Here is a 27,536-nt window from a genome sequence, read left to right on the forward strand (position 1 = left end):
TTGGCCCACCACCCAAAAAAAGTTTCATTGACTAAACATTTGAAAAACTTATTTCAAGGTGACTTAGTAGCTTTTGTCCAGCCCAGTTATGTTTTACAGTCCTTTAAAGCCTCCAAGACTGCATTTTTTAGCTAACCGTGAAGTGAAAGCACCATTTTGAAAACAAAAGTCAGAAACATTTCTCAAAGTTGCTGGTTTTTCTGATCATTTTCTTTTCTTTCTGTTCACAACTATTTGACAAATTTTATCTAAATCATTTTATCTAAAATCATTTCCAGTAAGCTGAAAATAATTTACCTTATTTTGTTAGGTGAACTTTAGCTCTTCATCACGTTATTTCGATCTAATGAGCTCCCTGGACCTGTTTTTGGAGAGGAGAGGAGAACTGATTGCTCCCCCCTTCTTTTCTATTGGAAACCACAAATAAACGTGATTCTGTCATTCGCTCCTTAAGGTGAATTGTCTCTCCCTCCATAACCTGACCCAAAGGTTTCATTAAAGTGGAGAATCACACCTGAAGCCAGAAAAACACTGGAAAGCAGGAAAAATAGCAGCATCACCTCCTGAGTTGTTGGTACTTTTCCACAGTGTTTTTTTTTACCTTCAGCCCATCAAGTGCCCAGCAGCTCCCATTGTTCCTAATTGCCCTGTTGGAGAGCGAGCATTTTCTGGCCCATAATTTCCTCCTGCTTCAGAACATGTCGCACATTCGCTGTTTGGGGAGGCAGAGGCTCTTAGCGCTTCAGAAGCACTCTCAGCAGCAGCAGGACCTGGCCTTTAAACCCTTTGCTCCAGGTTGCGGAGTAGTTACGCAAGCGAAATAGCAAATTATGCCATGCTTTGTCTGAAACACTTGGCTGATACTGTCACACCAGGGTGAGATGTGTGACCAGGGGCATCTTCCTTTCTCCCTGCCATCGGAATTAACAGGGGCTGCTGCCTGCACTGGAAGGAGCACATACCCCTTTGTGACTAGTTTGGTTTAACTATCGACAGTGCAGAATTAAATGATGTGATCTTTAAAGATCATTAACAAGTCCTTATTCTCATTTCAGTGTAACTATGAAATCACCCCGGTGGTTATCCAGAATTAGACATGGCTTTATTTTGCAGGGCACAGATAACAATAGATTATATTCAGGAAATCATGTAACAATTATCTCTAAAATTAGTCTGCACACAGGGGACTGGTGAGCTGAATTGGAAAAATTGAAATTTTTTTCTCCCACTCCAAGTCCTGCCTCCTTAACCCATACCACCCAGATATCTCTTATGTCATTATTTATTTGTGTTACATTTTGTTCTCACACTGTTCCACGCCTCGCAATACCCAAAGAGATCAAAACCCCCGCAAATACTGTGTGAGGGCAATTCTAGAGAGATCTGCTTTGCAAATGCCGGGTGCCTGTACTGATGTCTGAAAAAGCAGGGTTTGTCCATCGGTACCCCACACTGGGTAGCAAATCAATCGGTGCTGCTCGCACATGGGTGGTTCAGTCGAAAGGCACGCACAGCTACAGCTATCCTTTGCAGCGGCTGCAAGGTCTACACCAGCCTGAAGGATTCAACTAGGTTAAAGACCAAGCAGACTTAGTTTCTCCTGTGTCCCTAACTGGATGGATGCAGTATCCTACACTTAATGCCCTATTTCTCAGCATTTCTCAACCTCTTATATATTGCTAAGCACAAAACTTCAAGCAAAGCTGAATGTTCAGTGAATGCTCTGACCGTGCATCTTCGTAGAGGTAGAAAGAGCGGATTCCTTTTGGCACCAACAGAAAGAATAAACAAATGACAGTAGCTGATCAATGTTTTTGATTCAAAAATCATTTAATTTAAAGGAACAAAACTGCTCTTGGAGCTCCTGCAAGGCAGACTGTTTTGCTCAGATGAAAAGCTGTATCGCATCAACAGGGGCTGCGTTTGAATTGTGCTTCGTCCAGTATTAAGGTAACAACCTTTCCTTTTAGTGACACGTTCCCATGGAAAAAGTCAAAGCAATAAGTATGAGCATTTTACATAATTAAATTACTATTAGCATTATTCATTTTTTAAATAAATATTTTTTTAACCAAACAAGTTAGGTGCCAAAAATATAGCCGCTTCGTTAAGATCTAGATTTGATTTTAATGAAAATAGTACTATAGGTTTGCATTTGCAGCACCTGACGTGGACTACAGCACGTCTACTCTGGACCAAACATACCCAGAATACAGATTTAATGCTCTAGGCCCATCTAAGTGAAAGCAGCCTTGTTAACCGCAGCTACACAAACCTGTCATTCACATACACTATCACATTAATGACAATTTCACTTGAAAATTGCATCTGGGTTGGATGGCTGCCGATGTGGAAAGCAGCTTTGCATCCAGAGGTTAACAGGTTTACTTGTGGAAATCAGATAAAATACAGGTTCATATTTCATTCTGTAGCAAGGGAGGTTATTTGTGGGGTTTTCAATGGGAAAGACTACAGCCTGAAATCTCACCAGCAGGGTTTGCAGTGTCAGCATTTCTAACGGGCTGAGCTGGATGAGGTCCTGACCAGTACTTGAGACAGTAACCTCCCAGGAAAACTTCCAAGCGCTGCTTTCACTGATTCAGCCATTTCTCAACCTTGAGTAAAGGGGTATTATTCTTCGAAAGACCATTATTTGGACAAATTGAGTGTGGCAATGCAGGAAGCCTAGCAGTGTCACGGCAGAGCGGGAGGTGCAGGCAGCTGAGGAAGGAATAGGACAGAGCCATTCAAAAGACAATATACCCAACAGCATCTGTGTTATGGATCTCTTCCAAGAAGAGAAAGCTGATTTGGTCATTTAGTTATTTACATTCTACCATCACAAGTCCTTTTTGATATTTTTAATTGCACAAAGGATTTTTCTGCCTCTTCCAAAATACTCTTTATATGGAAACCGCTGATGAAGCACCACGGCGGTAATTGCATCCCAGCAGGTCTGGAGCAGCCCCCACGCACAGGCAGTCCATGTCTTCTACTCCTGAGCCACTGCCAACAAACAAGAAAGAGGGGAGAGCCTGCTGGACCTGTCCTCCCTGTTTTCTGATGGCACAGGAGCCTCTGAGGATGTTTGTGAATTATAACCTGCCTGTGCTACCAGAGTGCCTGAAGCTCCAGCTAGAGGTTGTGGCTTATAGGGAGGTTCTTTGGCTCTGCAGGCACAACCGGAGACTGCAGACCCTCAGCACCCGACATCTGATGATAATGATATGAGGCAAAGCTCAGCTCTAAAAACAGAAACCTGAAGCAACCTTCTCCGTGATGTTCAGGATGCCAGCAGACATCCTTGCTAAGCCTGCGCTGAGGCTTTGTGCTGATTGTGGTACAGTGCCTGGCTGGTTTACATGCTTACCTCTGAACTCGTCTCTAAAATGAAGATGTTCTTTTGTAATTCTCAGCTGGGAAAATCCTCTCCTGCCAGGCTCCTGACTGCTTTTCACATCAAGTAAGCCTCTTGCAAACAGGTTTAACTTTCTCCCACCTCTCTTTAGCTTGACAGGTAAAACTGTATCAAACAGTGGGTTAAAAAATTATTTTGGGGGCAAGTAGTCTGCAAGAATCATTGCTTAGAGAGTCCTTACCACTGAAATACATTTCAGATATTTTAATCTTGGTCCTGTTAACACCCTGAATATAACAAAGGGCTGAAAAGAACCTGGCTTCCTTGTCACTGTGTCCATCCCCTGTGGCTCTCACAGTATAATAAGGCAGTTGTGGGTTTGTGACACATGTCATTTTCTCACTGTTTGGGTATATATGCTAAACAGCATGAGTCTGCACAAGCTGAATTTTTACCTGTCAATTGCCATAATAGGTCCCAGGTTTGGGCATTTTTCTAATGGAAAACTAGGTTGTCAAGGAAATAAATGTTTATACAGAACATTGGATTTATCACTGGAGTAAATCAGATGATGTTTGGGAAAAAATAGTAGTGGAAGTTATCTACAGCCATAGCAATTTAATAGATCGTTCTTACCATAGTACCTGAGAAAGCCCTTCTTGCAGGGGATCTCCCTGGGAGCTCAGCTTGTCCAAGGAGCCATGGAAGCAGAAGCAACATAGCGAGGACCTGGGAGCCCGGAAGAGAGAAAGAGGTGGTTGCTGCTGGTGGATGGTCTGGCCCATCATGCCAGGTACATCGAGGGAAAAAGGCTTGGAGCTGAGGATGGGCTGGAGACCTTCCCTCTTACCTAGATGTTCATCACAGCTTTCAAGGTCAAATGGGGCAGCTGCCAGGAGATGACTTTAGAAGTTCATGGTGCAGATGATCAGCAGGATTGGGTTTTTGGTCGCCTTAATTGCCCCTTATTAAGAAGACACAGTTGCACAGCAAAGAGTACTCATTTCCCAGATCCCAGGCTAATACCATGCAGTCATATCATTGGCTTTGATCTTTAATCATTCCAGATACACAACTCCCACTGATGTCAGCACAGGTTTTGCATTCTTGCAAAATCAGCATCTTTTTTACAGCAAAATCCCACACTCAGCTTTAGTGGGAACTGGGTGGCAAAAACACAGTGAAAAATCCCAGGCAAGTCTCCTTTTTGACCTGACTTAAAATTAAAAATGCAATAAATAGCACTCAGCAGAGATCTAAGAAAATGCTGTATGACTGCATAGCAGCAAATGTTATGCTTGCTTTTGAGACAATTTCTTTGTATATGCACATAACGTATATAAATATGCTTTTAAAAAATCAAGATTCATGTATGGACTGAAAACAAAGATTTCTTACATGTCCATGTTGCAATCCTACATACAAACACAAGGCTTTTGAATTTGGGTTATAAACATTGAAGAGGAAATGTTTACATTCATGCATCTTCTACTGAACTCATTTTAAAATGTCTGTTTAAACACTCTGACCATGGAGTACTGGCTCCGTGGAAGTAAAAACAGCTTACTGGATAGTTGGCTATAATCTGCCTGTGTGTGCTCCTGGATAAAATAAGGTTATATCTGAAATAGTACCGCTTTGCTAGCCTCCACCAACTACAAAGAAAGAGAATGAGAATCTCTTTAATTAAGTTTATCAAGTTATCAAGTGCAGAAAAGACATGGTTCTCACAGGTCAGTTGATAAATGGGATCCTTAGGGCAATTTGTTCATGCATCCATAGCCCAACTTCTCCCTTTTTTGAGCAATACCAAAAGTTTGACCTGCGATGACTTCAGCGTTTTCCTGCCATTGCCTTTCGGGTGCAGGGTCCCATCAAACAGAGCGAGGAGGAGGATGCTCTGCTGCATTTCTCTCCCTCTAGAAGCTGTAAAGGCATTGCCAACCCCTTACAATGGCGCCCTCGGGCAGATGCAGGTCCTCTGGGACACAGGAGCATCAGGGAGCAATGCATGGGCAAGGCCCACGGAAGGGGTCCAAGGAAGAAATTTTTTACAATGAGGGTGGTGAAACACTGGCACAGGTTGCCCAGAGAGGTGGTAGATGCCTCATCCCTGGAAACATTCAAGGTCAGGTTGGACGGGGCTGTGAGCAACATGATCTAGCTGAAGATGTCCCTGCTCATTGCAGGGGGGTTGGACTAGATGGCCTTTAAAGGTCCCTTCCAACCCAAACTATTCTGTGATTCTGTGATTCTATGACCACAAACTGCTAACTCCCCAGGAGAGCAGGGGAGTTTTTCCCGTCTACGTTTTGTACTTACTAAGATATAACCTTATTCTTGGAAAACGTCTCTTACTACATGAATCATTCCTGTGGGTAGAAAAAAATACTTTTTTTCTAAAAATAAATCAGAAAGCTTCACAAAAATTCATGAGTTTTATCAAATTTTTGAGGGACTGAAAAACTCTTAAACTTAATTTAGGATTCAGTTTTCCCCCTGCAGTTTCTCAGCCCTGGTAGGAGCTGTAGGTATTTGAGTCTGGAACACAGATATTTTCAAATTTATTGTCAGTGTGACAATGATTATGTAGCCCATTGAGATCGAGTGGTGTGATTTAGTGTTTTGGAGGCATTTGTCATGTTTGATGAATGCATCTGGTGATTCAGGGCAATGAAAATGCGAGATTTCCAGCCGGTGAGAGATAAAGGATGCTGGCTGATACATGGGGTTATGGCAGTGGCTATATAAGGTTACAAAAATTTTATTTGTTTCTCATTTAGAGTTTTAGAGGAAGATGGGAAGGAAGATATGCTTTAGCTGGCTCTCCAAGGTGGAGCTAGATAGGCTGTGTAGACATTTCTAACACTTTGACAAAACTTACTTGGGAACTAATATTTTCGCTTTCTTGTGTTCCTGGTTTCTTGCCCGTCATCATTTATCTGCACATAGCATCCATGCAGGCACATTCGGGGAGACCTTGTGAGTATCTCCAGGTTACTCTGGTATTCATAGTTCTGGAGAAAGTCATAGAAATACTTTGTTTTCTCGTTTGCCTGACATATAGCACAGTAAGGTTTGCTACAATGCCAACTGGAGTCAACGGAAAACTGCCGTTAGACTGGGTCCAAAATGCAGGCATTTTCTCAGACAAATTGAGTCAAACGAGCCTCAGAAGTTTCAGCCATATCCAGATAGTGTCCAATATTTTATGTTTAAATTTTGGCTTAAAAATCACAGATACAAACAACTTCTTATGAAAACAAGGTATTTTCAAGTGTGTTTTATATTGCATCTTTGTAAAGAAATCGTCTCACTCTGTAGAACATGGGGACATCCCATTTTAAACATAGGATGCCAGAGAAAGTGCCTGGAATCCAATCTGATTTTTGTATTATCACTGAATCACCAATGGCTTTCAGAGAACGGAGATGTCTTTATCAAATGTGGTGAAATGGTACAATGTGGAGGTAATCAACAGCTCAGAAGTGCCATTACCACCTCTGACAGAGCCATCTCCAGTTCCCTGAAAGCCATCATTGCTACAATAATAACTGGGAAAGACCATAAAAAAAGATGTCTTTCCTGATGCTTTTCTATCAGGCATTTGTTCTACAGTAAGTTACAGTAATTCCGTAGGAAATATCCTGAGTGTGAGCCTCAGAATGGCAGTCTCCATGGATTTGAGAATTACCTCTATATCCATCTTTGTCCATCTGTATGTGGGCAAAGGAAGTGGCAGTGGCAATGAGAGGATAAGGATAATATGGAAGACACATGGCCACAGGCAGCAGCCCACCAGGAGACCCCATGTTCTCACTACCATCACCATTTTCTGATGAAGCCATACTCTGTGGCAGTGGTATGATTAAGAGTACAGCCAGTAACCTCTCCTAATATTGGAAATGTAGCATTTATTCACATCTCATACATCTTTTTTGGGGGGGGTCAAAGGAGAATTTTTCCCCCTGCCTTACAGCCAGTGGATCTGACAGGTGCCTAAAGCTAGAGGCTCTGCTTTCAGAAGAAACCCACACCTGAAATTCTGAATACACGAGAGATGCCACATTGTATTTTTCAGAAATTGGCTCATAAAAACTCCCACATTCCTACCGAATGTCAAGTTAGATCATTGCACTGCACCTGCCCCAATTCCCCTTCAGAGTTTCCATAGCGTGTTGTTCATCACTCCCTGCTCTACACAGTTGTCTAGCAGAGTTATGTGCTTTCCATGACAGAGGAAGCTGACTTTAGGAGTGAATGGACTATATTTCAGTTTTACAAATTCGCAAATCCTTTAGGGATCCCATCAAATGCAAAGCGCTGTGTGAATACAAGCTGTCACTCTATCGAATTCAACACGGCCGTTTGTGGAGCAAGGTGCTATCAGCGTGCAAGAGCTGGTCACCAAACACAAGACATTTAACACAATGATTAGCTTGATTGTGCTCCAGCCTCTTCCTCATTTGAACTACCGTCAGCCAGAACATTTCCATTCAGATTTTGCTGAAGTTTCTGCTATGAGGGGATCTATTTGTCATGCTAAAATAGGAGATTTATATGCAGCCATGCATTTATTGAAAGCTTGTCTAGAAGTAGTATGTGTCCAAGCAAGTCCATTTGTTTTTCAGCTTATTATAAGCTTCAACTTCCATGTATAAGATCCACTGAGAAATAATGTCTACTGGAATCTGTCCCAATCAAGTAACTACTTCTGATCTAGGATCCCCATCATATTGATCAGTGTTTTAAAAACTTAATAAGGCTGAGCTATCACGATGAATTCCTCCTTGAAAAAAGGTGCTAAAAAGTGTTTGGTTTTCTCCTTCTCTATTATTATTATTATTTCCTTTGACTTCTGGTTTGGTAAATATTATGCATACGTTGACTCATAAACTATTGAGCCTTAAAGTGTGATTAATGTCAGTCTCCAAGCCTATCCCATTTAAAATTCCTCTTGATTTCAGTATCTTGCCCTGAAAAGTACTGAGTGCTTTTAGCTCACAGGGTTGTGCTTCTAAGGGGAAGAAGTAGAAACCCACCTACCTCTCCATAATTACAACCACCAGACGGTGGAGGCCAAACCATGCCCATCTGAGCTCCACTTTGTTGAATGGTATTTCCTCCATGAGTAGCCCCGTGAGGTCCATGGGACACATACCTCGCTGGAAGTAAAGGTGAAGAATCTAGCCTGGAAGAAACATTAGATTATTTGTACTGTACATATTAGCCAGTTTCTCAGTATAAATTTCATTCACGTGCAGTAACTGCAAAAATGCACAGTTTTGCCGTCCTCACGCATGGTGCTGAAGAGGTGCCTCTAACACCAAAGTGTGTCTTCTGCTGCAGAATCCTCACCAACACTTTCAAACCAGCTTTTCAAAGCTATTTTGTTTACATATATGGCTGTGAGAGCCTTGAAATCAGGGTCTCCATAGGTGAAGGAGAAATATTTACCACAGTTGAATAAGGTGTGAAAACACCATGCAAACAAAACTCAGGTTAGAGGCTGTTTAGGGCAAAAAGAAAGGAAATTGAGGATACCATTTCTTCAAGAGCAGATGAAGCACAATGCTTACTTCATTAATGGGCATTTATAATTAAATTCAGATGTGCCGGTGCTAGTCCATCCTTCTGAAATATTTTAGTCTCTAGCTTTCAGATGGAAATATTCCATATTAACTAATACCTCATTTTACCTTATGTTACTTAGGGTTTCCAAAGAAAATACATTCCATTCATATTCAGTAAAAGCAAACCCATGTTCTGCTGCTATTACCTGAGTTTTAACTGAATCTGAAGCTCAGCTTTCACTTAACAAAACCAGCTTTAGATGTACTAGAGCATCAATCCATATAGTAGTACTTATGAGGAATAAATTGATTTTCTCATTGCTCTATGTTGGCTAAAAATGATTTGATTATGTATTTAGCTACTAATGGAAACTCATTAGTAGATTTTCATTTCATGCTTGTTTGCACCTGCAATCCATTTCTTCTTGTCCAAAGGAAGGTTGCATGCTGTAAATTTTCTTGCATATAAACTGATAAGCATCAGCCAAAATTCAGTATACATGGTCTGAAATAGCTCAGGGCCATCGTTTTTACAACAGCATCATTAAAGCAACAGATCTCTGGTGATTCATTGTCACTTATTACTGTGCATATTGATGTTATAACTTGCCTCTTCGTTTACTCGTTAATTTTGTTATCTTTGTTAGTAACAGTCGCTTGACGTCTTCCTGTTCGCTCATCCCTTGTGTTCTCCCAGAGCCCCACAAGGGTCCTGTCCATCTTTTTTAACCCAAAGATGGGACATACCTAACTTTGGGCACCAAGTCTGGATGCCGGACTGTGGAGGGCAGGAGTGAGGAAACCATCCCCCTGCAGTGGGTCAGGGCACCCCATTAGTCCAGGTGGGTCACCCCACCATTTCACCCCTGAGCCACCATCATGGGTTCAAGCTACCTAATTTTACGTGGGATGTAAATTCTCCCGGAGGGGCTTACCTGGCACCTCGCAGGGGAAAACCCTCCAGCTCTGCTCAGCAACTCCATCACTTAAATCCCAGTAACATTTTCAAACTATGAAATGGCTGTGAGGATTAAGTACTGTGCATACACCCAATTATTTGAATGTATTACTTTGTATTTTGGCCACATTTAAACCAGAATGCTAACCTCAGACGGTATCTTTTCAAAAAAGAGTAGGCTGCATTTGAGGGTTGAGACAGACACTGATTGAAGACTGACTTACAAAAATCAGTCCTGTTATCAGCCTAATACAGCATTAACATCAGTGCAGTCATATTTTTAGCTGTTCCTGTTTTTTAAACCGTCATCTACACCACTATTAACCTAGTTTAGCTGCACATAACTTGCTTTGATTCATGCTGCGTATTTTGTGGCTGTTATTCTGCACCCAGAATTTGAAAAAACTAGTGGAAGTAACTCTTGCAATAGCGGGAGTTTATTTTGATTTTGTTTACCCCCATTACAACTTCAGTAATCCTGAGCTTAGCATAACTTTGGCAGAGCAGCAGGACTGGGCCAGAGGTTTGAGTCTCAGACACATTTTCGTGTGAGTCCATGGGCCTGCAAGGGACAAGAAGGCGTCACCAATCCCACCGAGGCTCAGACTCACTGAAGCTTTCTGTGGATAAAGGACGCCAGCATTATATCACTGTAATATCATAATTATCACAGTAAAAATCTCTGATGTCCAAAAAAACTCTAATAAAACATATGCTCAGTGGTCACTTGTTTTATTCAGAGGGATACGTTGTTAGCTGTGTTGGAATAATACCCTATTCTAACCCAGCCAAATCCAGCTACTGTGCCATCTGGTCATTTTTTAGAATTTTTATAACAATATAGGTCAACTGTACTTTTAACTGCATAGATCAAAGGAGTGTATTTTTGCCCTTAACGCATTACGTGAGAAAATGAGCCTAATGAGCCCAGCTAAGTCAACAGGAGAGTTGCTGAAGTTCCGGTATTTAGAGGGGGACCAGAGGAAACCCTCCGTGCAGACTGGCAATGTGGGCTCCTGCTGGAGGGACAACTGTTGAGCCAAGCCAGCTCTGCCCCGCAGTGGCACCTTACCTCTTGTCCCTGAGACCTCCTTGGTCCACAGCAGCACTGGAATGGCGACACAGCTTCATGGATTTGGTGCAGGCCCCACCTCCCAGTTTCTCATGTGGGCAATGTTCTGAGACAGATGCAAAAGGATTTTCAGTGGGTATGAATGGGATGAGATGCTTTTTTAGGAGATGTCTTCAAAGCAACTTCAACTAGTGACCACTGTCTTCCTTTTTGCTCTTTCATCTCCCTTTGCTCTTGCTCATGGGAGACGGAAAACACAGGTAAATCTCAGCTAGACCCCATACAAGTGAAAAAGCAGAGTAGTCATCCCTACTTACCCATCCAATATTCCTTCAAGCATTTCCAGCTTTGTCACAGACCACCCTGAGTTGTACCACTGAATGTCGATGGAAAGTCTCCTGCTGGTAGAAACTAGAAGTAAGAAGTGCAGAGATTAGAGGTATGGGTGCAGGAGTAGCAGATGACCATAACTTTCACATTGGAAGTTGCTGGACATTTTATTTTGGAATTTTGAATTAAAAAACCCTTATGTCCTGGTTAGTGAAGCGGAATCTGATCATAATAATTATGTCATGTTTTGTTTTCATGTAAAAAATGAAAAACTTGTTCAACTTCAGCAGAATTGATCCAAATATGAGAACTGAATCTATTAGTGCTGTGAACTAATACAGCCCCTGCACAGAAAAAACACATTGGCTGTAAAAATACCTATTTTATCAACCAGCTTAACCCGCTGAGGGTCTGCCTGTATTCCCTGCCAAAGTAACTGAGAACAGGCATGGGTTCTGAATGTGCTTGTTAAGTGGTCATGATCAATACAAATCTATTTTTCAATTAAGTAGAAGATACTGGGTGTGTGCGTATTGCCTGCAGGCCAAAATAGTTTTGACTAAAACTGGATTCCAGAATATAAAATTGTGTTGTTTTTGCTCTGTCTTTTAAATGAGCTTTACCAGCATGCAACTCCAATCCTTGTGAACTCTGCAGATTAAATTTCCTTGCAGTAATGACCACTAGGAATTAGTGAAATGTTAATCTCCCCACCTGCTGTGTATGATTATACATGAGTCTAATCAACCTGATTACGAAAGAAAGCAATTTCTGCTTTTAGAGAAATTTTTTGTTGTTGTCTGCTTTAGTTCTTCTTGAGGAACTGTAAAATTCTTTATATTTTAAAGCAAAAATAATAATTAAATTAAAATGTGTAAAGAGGAGCAATGGAGGCTGACAGTAATTGCTTTACAACAGATACAGTAATTGATGCTCTGAGGATTTATTTCAAAGTATAGAAGTCGAATTAGAAACCTAGCTTTATCTGGATTTGCGTTGCTTTGATGAAGTCACTATGTCTTTGTGTCTTGATTTTTAGCTAAACTGTTCTTAATGAGAATGCTAATAATTACAGTAGGACTAAATTGTTTTAGGGACACAAGAGGATAAAAGACAAATTTTTATTTCATTTAAAGCTACAGCCACAAACGTGACACCTCTCTGCTGTCAACCCTGAAACATGCTGGATGGGAAAAGGAGGAAATGCACCAGCTGAATTCATTGAAGACAGCTACTTAATGCATCGGAGGCAGATTATAAAGACAATCTAAAAAGCTAAGCCTAATCGTATTTCTTGTGTAAAAAATTTGTTTGAGCCCACATGTATTGACCTACCCCCCCAAAAAAAAAAAGTTAAGGCTTCTGAGCAAGTACTGCAGTGCAAAGATTTTTTCCAAGTCAGAAATCCAGGAAAATCAGAGTACAGAAATCTGAAAACACAAGGAACGTAGAGCAAGCCACAGCAGAATGCTATGATACTTTATTCATCAGTCAGAACCACAGTTTTCTTCTCAGTAGCCACAAACCCCAGAATGCCTTAACTTCACCCCTGGCACAGTTACAGTCATCTCCATGCTTGCACACTGTGCATGGAAACACATTGAATGATCCCTGGATTAGAAATCGTAATATCGAATCATCTGATTCAATATATTACTGCTAGTTATCTGAAATCATTCAGGACCTGATAAGCATTATTCCACAGGCGAGCTTAATATACCCAGAGAAATATGATGCCGATTATGAAACCAGTGTTTCTCAGCACTTTGCATGCAAAGAGCAGAAGATAATCGGGGATCTCCATGGTGACAGTGTTAAGGTAGCTGGGTTACCTGAATGATAATTTCCATCCTTTCATCTGATCTTCATGAGTTTTTCACTTTTCATCTTTACCTCTGAATGTGTTAGGTTTCTAATGGAGAGGAATTGACAAACGTCCTAGTATCCCCTAGACGAAAAGCAAATCTTTTCTCATATATACCCCTGCAACTTAATTCGCCTTAACAATTTTTGCAGGGATTGCTGCTCGTGGTAGTAGGGAATTTGCCTTCTACACACATACAGGCAGCTTTAAATTGGACTAGAGAAAAGGCAGAAAACACCTTGCTAAAGTAGATCTTCAAAAACTCCTAAAAGAAAGTCCCTGCCCCCCCAGACCTGTGCCTGGGGGGAGTCCCAGCTCCCCCACGCCACCAGTTCTTTCCAGCCCTGCTTCTCCCAATGGAGAAGCTCCACTGGAGAGCCCACAGATAACCTCTGATCCTCCTAATTTCTGTTTATTGTTCCTACAACGGCCTAGAAAATATGCTAGAAAATTGATGTGCCTTGAGTCTAGGGCTTTCATAATTTGTAAGACTCTTATCCAATTCGCAATTTGGAGAAAAATTCTACTGAGATCTCAAAGCAATCTATCACTCTGAGGCAAAATAGACTTTCATTGATTTCAGAGAGGTGTGCCATGGTCACGACGGCAATGAAAGACGGTGTTTCCTGAATTGTGAAGTGGCTACAGCCTTTCTCTCCTCCTTGTGCTCTTTCACCATGTGCTTATTAGAAAAGCTGAACATTTTTCAGTTTGGCTCATTAAAATCTTCAATACTTTAAACAATCTGGTTTCTCTCCTGCTTTGGGTTGTACAGGAATATCCTTGGAAGATGAACCACAAGCCTGTGAAAGGAATCTCGGAGCTGGCAGGTCAGACCGATATCCCAACTCGGGCATCCAGCAACCTCAGCAGCGTGAGACACGTTGTGTTGTGTGGCAAAGCAGCGATAACACATGATTTCTGATTGCCTTTATCAGCTATAAAATTGCTCTCAAAACACTGTCCACACTCCTCCTGAGGGCAGAGTGAGGCCAGCGAGAGGCCTGTTCTGCTGGGCTCGCCTCCCCAGCGGGGCGGTGGGAGGGAGCTGGCAGGATCACTCCAGCCCAGCCACTGTGGGCTGCTCGCTCCCCGAGATTTTAACAGGACAAGGCTTCATTAAAATTGTTTTTGTTCCCTGTGTTTGATGCAGCTGGTAAGAAAGACGCTGCCCCAGCTGCGTGCTGTTATTCACAACTGTCACTCCGGCAGCACACAGCTTCACGGGGAGCGGAGAACAAAAGCGAAGACCCATTGCTGTGCAATCACCCAATTAACTTCTGCATTTTTGTTTTTAATTTACTTCTGCTTACTGGAGAAATAAATACAATAGATCATTAATGCTGATGTTCATAACACTATGCAGTCACCTTCTCCCCCTCTCTTTACAGTGCTGTGTTATCTAACACCTGGTAGGAGATTTAAAAGGATTCTCTTCCTCTCATTTCATATATTAGTGCTAAGTTTAGTTTCTGTAGGTAACAATTTCTGTTTAAACTTTAATAAAGAGGTATGTTTAGAACCTCAGGGGCACACTCTCTGCTCATTTGAAACAAATGAGGATTATATAAGGAGGAACATGAGCTACAAAATAGGATTCATAAAATTAATTGGCTCTAAGCTGCAGCTGAGTGGAGCTGAGCCATCAAAAGTGATGAGTGGCCAAGGTGTGTCTGTTCCACTTGGCTGGTCCTGAGGACTGGCAGGGCCAGGCCACTGCCCAGGCTGAAGAGCTCCTACGGGCTCTTGCAGCAGTTCTCGTGAATTTGGCTCTCCCATGACTCAGGGTTCCTGCAGAGCCAGCCGCCCTGTCTAACCACCCCAGTACCACTGCCACAGTCCCAAAGACTCTCCAAGAGCTCCAAACTGTCTTGATATTTCTGTTTATGGGGTGCACATAAGCTCTGCCTCACAAGAGGGCCATAGATGCTGCAGGCAAAGCCTGGGGCAGCACATGGAGGTTTTGCATACTGCAGAGTACCTCCATATCACTTCTAATGAATCAAAAAATCACAGCACATGCTTGAACATTCAAATGAAGTGAAAAATCCACACTTCGTTCTCTGGCTACAATTGTCAGCCCAGTTGCCAAAATTCTTCTGCACAAATCTATGGCTGCATGTGCCGTGCTCCCTCTGCTTGAGTCGTTTGTTGGACTAGAAACAACAACAATATTCTATATATTGATTATATAAAATATTGTGCCACTAAATCCGTCTGAGGACATTTCTAGGATTCCTTGCAGGAGCCCATCTGCCACCCCATCCTGGAATACTCCAGCCCCGACACATGACCAGGAGCAAGGCAGCTATGCAGCCTCTCCTCATTTAGCAAACTGCAGTTCATTGCCGGGAGGATCAGTTACAGCTGCCATGCTTTAATGAGCTAATGTAAAACCTTTAGCTGAATCTCCCTAATTGCATTTAAAGCACCATATATATATATGTATATATAAATCTTCTAAAATAGCTTCCACATGTTCTTCCATTCCAGAGCTCTCTTCAGTTACAAAATGCTGAGATAAGCATGCGAAATTCTGCTGAGACGTGCATCCCACCAATTCCCACTGCAAACCCAACTTGAGTTAGGCTCCTAGTATCTTTGTAATAGCAAAAAGTTATAAAAACTCATCCTAAGCAGTGACATGTAAACAGGAAATAAGTAAAAGGCCTGAAGAAAATGCTGAAGGAGATGGAGCCCTGCTCCTGGGTTTTGCAGAGCAGTACGACCCATGGCTGTGCACTGCCACAGGCTGCCTCTGTGCAGCTCTTTCCGAAGCTCTGAACAGCCAGCCCTGGCCGTGCTCCCATCGGCTTCCCTGGATGCACACCCTGAGCATCTCAGCTGAGATGCATGGAACTTGCACACAGATACTCTGTAATCAGCCAGGCAGCCAGAAATTAAAATAAATGGGTGTAAAACTTCTCTTGCACCTAATCAATAACAGTAATATTACTGGGAGTATAAAGACTGAAAAAGACAAAATCTCTTTATCTTTCCTTTCTCTGAAGACTCTATCAGCTAAGCAAGGCTGTAGTTCATTAAGAGCTACTGAAATTATCCCTAATTTCTCAGTTGTGTTTTACACACTGTCATTGATATTTTAGTCAACAGCATAATCTCCCAGGACAAAACACAGTTTGTGATAATGTCCTTGGGTAATGAACATACCAAAATGGTTACTAATGAAATAGGGAAGAAGAAGCATGGCCATTTTTCTGTAACCTCCAACATAGTCCTTTGACAATTCTTGCCGCTCTTGATAGTTTGTGAGGGGAAGCTGATGTTCCTCCTCTTTTAGTTAAAATAACTTGCATCCATGACAAACAAAAAAGCCCCCTCATGTAACAATGACATTTCTCAATACATAGTAACTACTAAGTTTAATATATCTATTATTTCTTTCCAGATAAACCACACCTACTTGGATGCCACCATGACCAAGGACCAACATGAACAGTGGGTGCTCTGAAGAGCCTCTGGGCAAAAAAGAAGTGATGGGGTCTGCCCAGCAAGAAGTGAGGATCCAAGGACCGAGAGCCCAAACACTGCTGTGGTCGAGTCCTTAAGCACCAGCAGGATCCAACTGAATCATGATGCTGAATTACTGCTCATCACATTAACCTGTGTTCCCTAGCAGCAACAAACAACTACTGAGTAAGAGCTGTCAGAGACAAGTCCTCCATCGATTGAAACTCTTCTCATGGCTATTTTTGAGGGCTGCCCCCCTGTTCTTGTACATTATATGGTGCTTTACACTGCTTGGAAGAGTCACTAGAGGACCACCCAGTCTTCTTGGGCTCTATATTGTTGTTCACACCCAGATATAGGAGCAGTAGTCATTGGTCCGTCAATATATTTTTCAAAAGAAATGGGACATACGTGTGGTTTTTAGATAATCCCACAGAAGGAGCTAAGACTAAAATTTCCCTCTAGATTTCACAGTGTCTGGGAGTCTTGCAGCTATTCAGACATGGTTTCTATTTAAAGAAAATGAAACCTTCCCCTGTTGATAATGTGCTATTATCAGGTATCACCTGATCCTCCGTGCCACCCCCACGTACACACTAGAAGTAATTGAGAAAGTAGTTGTTGACAGATCCTTGTGTACAGGGGATAATAGACACCACCATCATTCGTGTAGGAAAAGGGAAGCTGGAGCTGTGACAAACCAGTGTGGCACTGGCTTCTGCTGCTGGGAATCACACTGTCACTCCTACTTTGTGCAACTTCATTCATAGTTGTCAAAACAGGCGTTCACTTATGTACCTGCTATAATAAAATTAGTCAAAATCATATCTTCCCCTGTAGCATTGGAAATAATTTGTATCTAAATTTTTCTGTCTTAGTACAAACATATTACTTTTGGCAGACATTACAAAAGACAAATGTGATGTTTTATATAATGCCATATCTGGAAAAAAAATGCTGCCTATATGTGTGTGTCAGTGTAAATACACATCATTTAACACTTAAGTAATAAAAATCTGAACATTTTCAACTCTTGCAAAATATCCAACCTTTTCCCTGAAGCATCGAAATCTTGTCACACAGCTCACCACCAATGGCCATCACATGGAGTATTATATCACTTTCTGAACCTTAGACTTGAAGGAAAATAAATTTTGAAAAAATTTCTGGAAAGAAAACAGTTGGAAAGTCTTCAAGATGTCATTGGAATATGACCATCCCAGAGGGATGCTAACAGAAATCACAGTCCAATTTCAAACACGAGAAGGGGACTCTCAACTCAAGTTAGATGGATGACTTACCACCCTCTATAGATGGAGAGGGAAAAATAAGGCTATTAGGCATTCACGGTGGAAGGGCAAGTAAATATTTAAGGGGGAACCCATTGCAGATGGGGAAGTCATGTTCTATTTAATCTGAATCTGAATCTGAATTCTCTCAGTGCCGGGAGGCACACAAGGCGTGAACATCGTTCTTCCACTTCGATCGGTCTGTGGCTGCGTGCTCTGGAGTCCCAAGGGCCACAGCGCAGTCTTCTGTTGGTTTTTTCCTCAAGACATGACCGATCCAGTTCCATCTCCTCCTCCTCACTTCATTACTGATTTTCTCCGTCTCCGAGTTGATGCTCGTCATTTCTGCAACTTTTTATTTTTTTTTTTCCGGGAGGAGGTAGTTGGCCTCCTGCCCAACCCCCATGACTTGGAGGGCCAGTGGTTTTTCTGTCAGGGTGGCCTTCCCTTAGGCTGAGTTGGTTCACGGCACCTTCTTCAATTTTATCCGGTGCACCCTCCAGAGAGGGATCCCCTATCCACCACCCAGGGGACGCGCCTTCCAGCCGTGCAGCCCCAGCCGAAGGTGTTCTATTTAAACCAACCAAATATATCAACATGGCCAACATTTCTTATCTTAGGAAATACATCCTATATTTGCCAGGTGGCCAAAAGCAAAAGGATCTACAGCACATACCTTAGTGATGGGAAGGAGCCCTGGAAGCAATTCACAGCAGGTGATCCCAATGGCTCCCTGTGTGTCCCACCTCTCTGGGTGGGTTTGGGTGGGTTGTGCAGCTGACTCCCATGGACAACTCCAATATCATCCTTAACAGCCCAGCCCGCTGGCTGCCCCCCTCCAGCCAGGGTTGTTGATTAACCAGCACCCCATACGCCAGCACAGCCTGATATTCTCACATGGTATCGTCCTGGCTGTGAAACCGTGTCCAAACTGCTAGAAACCAGCACGTGGCATATTAAAATACAGCAAGAGCATCCTGTGTGCTTCCTTGCACAAAGTAGGTGACCCATTTTCCACACGTATTGTTGGAGCATTTCATTTTCTAACCTTTTGTCTTGTATGACACAGGGGACAGCCCTGCTACTGTTTTCCTACAGTAATGGGCTTATTCTGCAGCCACATGCAATAAAGCTATGTAAATTCTCAGTCCTACTCCCACTAAAGCTAATGGCAAAATCCCTGCGTGTTTGGAGGAGCCCAGGATATGGGTTCAGCAACCTTCTTCTCCAAAGCAAAGCAAGCACTTGCTTTTTACTGAGCCTCTTCACACGCAGAATACTATTCAAACACATTTATGATTTTTGAACGGGTGTCTTCAGCTGGAACCTCAGAGACAAGTACAGAGGGTTTATCTAGTGGTAACAAAAGCCTCGCGGCATTTCTTAGATAGAAAGAAAACTGAGTTTAGCAATTATTCATAGCCTTACATACATTCTTGCAGACAGTCAAGCTGACTTGGCAGACTGAAGCTAATTGGGTTTACAGTAGAATGAAGCTTTGATTGAACTGCCTTGCTTAAAAAAAAAATATTACATACACACCCCCATATCCCTGATAACATTACTCTCGAGCATGTAAAACAACCACCCCACATATTACCAAAGAAGAAATGCAGAGATTTTTATTGCTTTACCAAGCAAAGACCCACAAGTGAATAATTCTGAACTGTTTGATCTGCTGTATTCTGATCCATAATTTAGTGGCTGCAGAAAGGCTGCGTGTGGCTGACATTTCAGGCTGCTTTTGAAGTTCATGAAACCCCTGCAGTCACCAAGGGGAGGGACCCTGCTCGGGAAGCCAAGGTGGGCACTGAACAAAAGGTGGGTGGGAAACAGCTCCAAAGCTAATGCACAAAAAATTGGTTACAAAAAATTGGAGAATGGAAATTAATGTAGCCTCGAGTTTACTGCGTAAATAATTCAAATTCTCCTGTGGTGACTTATGAAAATAAAAAGACATATTTAACGAGCCCAGCAGGCAGCAGGTGCTTCTATTTTTACGTTAAGAGCAAAAATAAAAAGGCAGAAGCTTTTGCTTCACTGTTTTTTTTTTTTTTTTCCTATTTCATGGTTACGGTTTAAAATAAGAGCTCCCATGTGCTTCAGGGATATGCACATTGCTACGCTCAGCAATTTTGCTGCTCAAGGGAGAGTCACACAAATGTTTCCATCACTCTTTATGCCGTGGGTTTCAATTTCCACACAGCCATGTGGAGAATGCTTCCAGGTGTTCCTGGAATTCACAGTTTTAGGAGAACTTTTACAGAAATGATACAACCACCTACACATTTCAGAGGACAAGACATTTTTCCAACAGTCTGGTGTGGGACAGCGCTCAACACAAACCTGCTTTTGGCCGTGTGCTCTTCAAGTGTTCCCTTAAATCAATGCGTGAAGAATTTCACATAGGAATTCAGATCATGGACCAAATCTCTATAAGCATTCTGGGTTACTTTGCAGGGAAAAGTCCAAAATAGTGGCATGGTATCTACATTCTTGAAGAAAATGGAAGATGGAGATGTGCAAAGACAAGACAAAATGGAAGATGGAGGCTTCGTGAGAAGTAGAAGAAAGAGGAGATGGGGGAAATGAAAAACAAGCAAATGGAAATAGAAAACGGTGAGCTGAGATGTGTACAGGAGGCCCAGCACATCAGCTAGGATGGGAAACAGGAAAGGAGAGCAAAGGCTAAGCTAGTTAAAAATTCCCATGCTTTACGAACTTGTCTCATCACCTTTCTCTATGAAGCGGTTTATAGACAACTAGCGCAATGGAGATAAGCTGACTTGCTTTGACTTCATGCTCAGGCACCAAGCGGGGCATCATTTCATCCCCCAAGGGGAAACCACTTAAATGCAGCCACATTTAGGGGGTAAGCAGCAGCTGGCATTAGTAAAAAAGGCTTAAAAATATCACAGAGAAGGAAACGCTGAGGTGGAAACCCCGCTGACCTGAGCAACCTCTGGTAACGCAGGAAGGAGCCGTGCTGCACATCCTCCCTGCCACTTAGTTCTTCTGCCTGTCTTATTCATTCAATGGTTTCAGAGGAAATCTCACTAAAAATCCGGTCTTCAAAGCCAATGATCTACCCATCTGCCAGCTTTATCAATCAGCATCTACAGGGCCAGGCTGTGCTGCACATTGACACCTTTTTCATTGACTCCCATATGGTTCATTGTGTGAAAATGCCTAATTAAGAGAAGAAGATGAGATTTTTAGAAAGTAAACCTTATGACTTTCTGTGGAGAAAATGTGAGCGGTAGTGCTAAATCACAAGAGGTGGTAAGCACAGGCAGAGGGGCGACTTTGAAGGTAAAGTGCTGCCTCAGAGTGTCATGAGCTCGCAGAGGTTGAGACTTCAAAAGTACACATTTCACGCACCCTACATTTGCAGCCTGACAGCAGGATTCCCCTGGCGAGGACGGGGAAGGATCCTTGCAGTACTGCACACAATGCTTTGTCAGATCAAAAAATCCAGCAGACAGTGATTGCAGATCAGAGGAGCTTACAGCTATTAAATCCAACAATTTGCCACTCTCCAGATGTAAACCGGGATAATTCACTCCACATGTGTTAATAAATGACCCTGCTTCTTAAATGCAGCACCACATGCGACAGATGGATGGACTGCAAATTCAGATTTGTTTTTTGACAACATGCAAAACAGAATATCAAAACTCCCCTGAAAACCCCCAACCAACCCCACATAAAGATGCAACAGCAGACGTGTAGTCCATACGCTGTGCAATGATGGACTGCTGGAGCCGGGGACAGGACTGCTGGGGCAGCCCCAGCCACCAGCATCACTGCTGCTTCCAGTCCCGCTGCTGCACAGGGCCCTGACACGCACCCCGCTTTTGGCACACTGCAGCCAGGACGCCCGCCCGCATCTCAGTGATTCCTGCTGCTGAAAAAACACAGCCAAGGGTAGGAAAATAGACTGTTTCTTTTGTAGTGAAATTGTCCTTTCCCTGAATGATTTGCTGTAGCTCCTACAGCCCATGAATGCCCTGCCCAGACACATCCCAGTGAGGGCTTTTTTTCTGCTGTGTATAACTCTGAACGAACTCATTACCTTGAAAAGAGAGTGAAGCTATCTCGTGAGATTATTTAGCAAAAGGACAAGAGCGTTACAAATAGACATGGTCTAACATGCTTTCTCCCTGGAATTGGAAGCACAGGGAGAGCCTTCCCACAGGTATTTTTGTGACCCAGCTAGGGTAAATCCTACAGAATGCTTTACAAACTCCACAGAAAGTCAGCAAGCCGAGTTTCCACCGGCTGTAAACTTCCACTCCTCCATATCAATCTAAGGCAGCAGAAAATACAGCCCTGCAGTCCTCTTAATAGTGGTTTTTATCACCCTATTTAAGCAGTAGTTCAATTAGCTCACTCGCATGCCTTCACTTGGGCGCTCGGCTCAGCTGAGAGCCCCCGCTGCAGTTGCTGCTGCAGAGGGATGGGTAACAACACGCAGGACCGACCTCCCCACGCACGGGGAGAGGGATGTGCATCGCCTGCCGGCACCACCGTCTCCTGACACCCGCTGGAAGCCGAGGCCAAGCCAGCCGGGCTGCGCGGGACTGCACCGCACTGGGGTTTCATGCTCACGATCAGCTGTGCAGTCACCGACAGATGTTGCCGCGGCAATTGGAAATCATTTGGCCGGCATTAAAAATAAAGAAATAAACTCATTTTTATGACATAATGCATAAAATGCCTGGTTTCTGCTGGGAGTCTAAATTTGGCCTGTTTGGTTAATTTGATCGGATGCCATGAGCGAGGGCATGATTTGAAACCACAAGTCATTTTTCTCCTTGGAAGAGTGGATAACTGAGTCTATTAATCTGACAATACATTTAAACTGAGTTATTGTGACAAGGGACTTCCATTATCCATTTCATCTAGTTGCAAACTGTCAGAATAAATCTCAGGGCGTTAGGGAAAAAAGCTGCCTTCCTTTGTTTGCTGTTTTTATATGCCACAACAGTTTAGATTTGGTTCACTTTAACTCATGATACTGTATAACTGTGTGGGGAGAAGCTCTGAGAGAACCTAGTACAGAAAAGGGCAACTATATGGGCATTAAAGGTTTTTTTAAAAAGGAGCCAGGACAGTAAAATTTGACCACCTGGCAGTATCTTGAGATTGACTTCAATGACCCTTTTTTCTTAGACATTTCTGTTTTTCTAACTATAACTGGTTCTCCCTTTGGAATCAATTAACAAATACCTTTGGAAATTAAAAAGTGCTTTTCTAAAGCTCTATTTTTAACTTGCTTGTAAAGCAAGTTGATTTAAATAGTTAAAACTCTTATAACTAGAAATGAATCAACATAAAGCATAAAAGAATAAGCAATGGTATCAAGCTTAAGATGTCAAACTGGAATTCAGAAGGCTGGGATTCAATTTATGGCTCTACCACTGACTTCTTAAGTTTAGGGTAACTTATTCCCCTATCAGTTATGCAGATGATGATACTTTCTTATTATCCATTATTTGCTTATTTTTGTAACTAAGGCTGTTGTAGCTGAAAAACAGTATTTATTGATGTAACTGGTAACTGGCCAAGAAGTCTAGTGGCCAGAAGGGTCGGTGCTGCAGAGCCCAGACCCTGCTCCACTGTGTGGCTGCAGGTCTGCTCCGGCACGAAGAAGGAGGAGGAGATAGTTTGGGGAAGTCAGCGTCACTGGCAGCCTGCAAAACAGACATGCAAAATCCACAATAAATTCAAACCACCGTGTGCTCGTGTACATGCATATATATGAATGAAAGAAGGTAGGTGACAGCATGCAAAGAGCTGCCTGGAGAGCTTGCTTTTCATCAGTCCCCACGGGCTGCAGTCCTGGCCAGTCCCCCACTGAATGGGATTTTTGAAGATTTCCTCCTGCGGTAATGACACTTTAACCTCTGTCTAGCACTTTGTTGTCAATTATTCCCCTTAAGTTTCATTTCAAAGGCACTGTGAGCTGCAGGAAGTCCAGAGAGTGGCAGATATACGCACAGCAACACCCCCCACACACAGTTTAATTACATCCTTTACAGACAAATATTAGTTTTGAGAAATGAATTTTAGAGGTTTTTAAGAAATGCTAAAAGCTGGCTGTGCTCCCATGCAAAGCACATGCATAAGCTCAAAAACCAAGTGCACTGGAGGAAAAAAAAAAAATCAAACCCACATGTTTCTGGAGGGCAGATAAAAAACACATTTACAAGGCAGCATTCTTGCTTTGAGTCATAGCTCTAGCTTTTGAGTCCAGGTTCATATTAATTGTAGCACCGGAGATGCTCCGACAGGGCAGGACTGTCAGAGGTGTGGGGGTTAGCAGCTGCCTCCTGATGACTTTCGGAAGCCGCAGCTCCTCAGCAAGTTACACCAACCTGGATATACAAGCACACATATGGCTTGCAGGCTTTTAAATAAAAAGGGGCTGCACTCTTAACAAGATTTGGTTGAAACAAGTAGTCTGTCCAGTCCTAGTACGTAGAATATATCACATCTTGAAGCCAGGGGCAAGGACAAAGGAAAAAAAAGCTGTTTGTCTTAAAGTTTTTTACGTGTTAGCTTAATTTCTTAAAAAGACTCTGCTAAGAAATAAATATTGTGACTTCAACTAATTTTAATTCTACCCTCTCAGCACTATTCCTGTGAAACAATGAAAACTCTAATTCATGATCTTCCCCAAAGTCATCGTTTGGTCTCAGGAGGTGGTCGGAAGCTCAGTACAAAATGTCAGCGTCACAACTTCACAGCTCGACACTTGGTTTTGATCAGATCTGGGAAGTGAGAATAAATGCAATATGCTCATTCCTTTGCTGTCACTGCAGAATATTCATTAGTTTTAATTATTTTTTAGGTTCTAGCAGGAGTCATTGAAAAAATTAATCACAAATGGAAGGAACAGCAGCCGTATGTGGCCATAAAAAGACAATAAAGCATTTTAGGATACACACTTGTTATGATTTATACTCAAAACAGGACTAGAGGTAGCATATGGTGATTGCCATAAAGTAACATTTATTATAAAAACAAGGAGATTTATCTCCAAGCTTGGTTGTATGCAAGAAGTTGCATTTACTTTAACTTATATTCAGATTGTTGTAATACCACAACTGGTTTTTTTGGTTTTTTTAACCAAGCCAGGTTACTACAATCCTCAGCCTGTTGTCCCTATAAACATACCCTTTAAGCAGACTTTCTGTTCACTGATTTCAGATGAACCATTCATATGCTTGGATGCAGGAAAGGTTCAGACGTAAGTCAGCTCCTGCTCTGGGGCGATGACTGCTTCACCAGCTCTGTGCTCGCCTTTTGCAAACAGAGAAGGTATCACCGCTGACTTCAGCAGCAGACTCCACGTGCCCAAAAGGACTTTCTAATCAGTTCAAGGTTTGCTTTGCTTTAATTTCAGCATCTCAAACCTAATAAATTTCTTGGGTGATAATTACTATAAACAAGGTATTATTATTTATTGTAAATAAGAAAAAAAAAGTGTGTAAAACTATCACCTTAGTTTCTTCTTGCCAACTGAATCCATATGGTTGGGAGGAACATCAGAAAAAGTAGAAATTTACAGTAGACACATGTTTCCAAGAAGGTGGCACTAATATTAAGAAGTATTCCTATTAAAATCTGGAAATCATAAAATTTTAATATACATTTTACAGCTTTTATGCAATGCACCTTGAGGAATAGGACAGGATACACCTCATTAGGGGAGCAGAAGACACGGGGCCGGCTGTACCTGGGGCTAGAATGAGGCTGGGGCTGGGGTCGGGAGTGAAACACGAGGTCTCCAGAGAACACACCAGCCCCCGGGCTGGCGTGGCCTGACCCAGCCCAGCTCGGCTCGAGGGGAAGGTGCTGGCAAAGCACCCAGTGCAAGTTTCACTGCCTAGTTTCCCCAAGCAGGAAAAGGCTGTTCATGAACACTGAGATATGACAATTCCCCTGGTTGAATCCTGTGGATCAAATCAATCCCTGGTGCAACACACGCTCCCAACAGATTTAAATACTCAAACACATCAGTGAAGAGGAGTTCAGGGTGCACAACCAAGTTCTGCTTCCACGGGCTATGAAAGTATATTTTTTAATTCAGTAGTAATGGACTAAAGTGGAACTGCCTCAATAAATAACCAGTAGAAATAAATGAGTGCTGGATGGCCAAGATACTGAAATGTCACAAGACCTCTCCTCATTTATTTACTGTCCACTTCAATATTTTTAATTCCCCCAATCCAGTCCAGAGCAACCTACACTGATATCCTTAAATGTCAGCGCAGACGCAAGCCAGCCTGGCACCGGGATGCGCCTGCCGCTGGGGAAGGGGCTGGCTTTAGGAATGCAAAGCCAAGACAGCCGAGAGCAGTGACACGGAGCTACTCATCCCTCCTCTCCGAGCAGGGCCAGGAATAAAGGTCACTCAGCGCACAGGAAGAAGTGAACAGCCTCTCTGCTGCTGGCCCCATTGCCACTTGCCGAACATACGTATAAAATCTAACCTGGGAGCTGCTTGCAGAGTTTCAGCCATGCCCGCAGAGCCCAGCTGTTCTGGCAGGGTGAGATGCAGCACGGCAAGGCAGCCTCCTCGCACCCTTGGCCCAGGTGGGTCCAGCAGCACTAAGGGGCCTTAACGTCTGTACGGCTGTAATTGATGCACATCATTGCTTGTGCTGTTTGCACTGACAAAGCAGCACACGAGTCTTCCCTACCAATGCAGACCGAGGTTTCTGGGCTGTCGGTTCAGGATTAAACCATCATATCTTCCTAGTCTAAAAAAAAAGGTCCAGTGCTAAGGGTACCATCTACAACCCCGCTGCTTGCTGTTCCTAGTTTATAGTCTACTCGTTTCCTCTCCAGTCTGATCGTGTTTGAAGTCTGGAAGACAAAAAGGTCAAAGTTGTAAAATAACTGCTGTCTCCTTCTCCTTTCCTTCCCTCCAGCTCAAGAAAAATGCAAGAAGTGGGTTTCCAATTTTTTTAAAGAAAAGGTAATCGTTCTACCTCATCTACCTCATCATTTCTGTAGAGGCAAGAAACATATTACCATGCCCACAGAGATCCTTCTCCTTGTCTTGCAGTGAACTTCTTCATACTTAGGTCTGCTGACAGAATACTGCAAACAGAAAGCCAATGAAACAGGTCTGGCAAACCATCACGTTTAGCCTGTCCTCCAAAAAAAAGCCACACAACCAGACTAACCAACATATTCCTTCATTGAAAATGGTTGAAACGAACATTATGAAATGCTGAAGATTATCGACACTTGTTTCAGACTATGCCATGCTGCTTCTGCAAGGTGCTGTGAAGCTCCTGGCCAGTGCCAACACAGATACAACATTGAAACACAGAGGACAGATCCTGGGCTGGCGTAAATCCCTGTCTTCAGTGGAGTTCCAGTGACTGTGATGGAGAGTGGGGAGTGACAGGATCAGAATACTTGGAGAATACTTGGCTGCATTAGAAGAGACAGTACCTTTATTAACCATCCCCTTGCTTCTTCTACCCTGCACTGAAGCTGCTCACCTGCTCGCCAGGTGACAGAGCATCACTTCACCAACCAAGGCTTTCACCAGTACTTCTTAGTGCTTTCCCTGCTTGCTGGCTAGAGCTGGGATGAACA

Source organism: Platalea leucorodia (genome assembly GCF_965183815.1).
Source record: "Platalea leucorodia genome assembly, chromosome: 9".
Lineage (NCBI taxonomy): Eukaryota > Metazoa > Chordata > Aves > Pelecaniformes > Threskiornithidae > Platalea > Platalea leucorodia.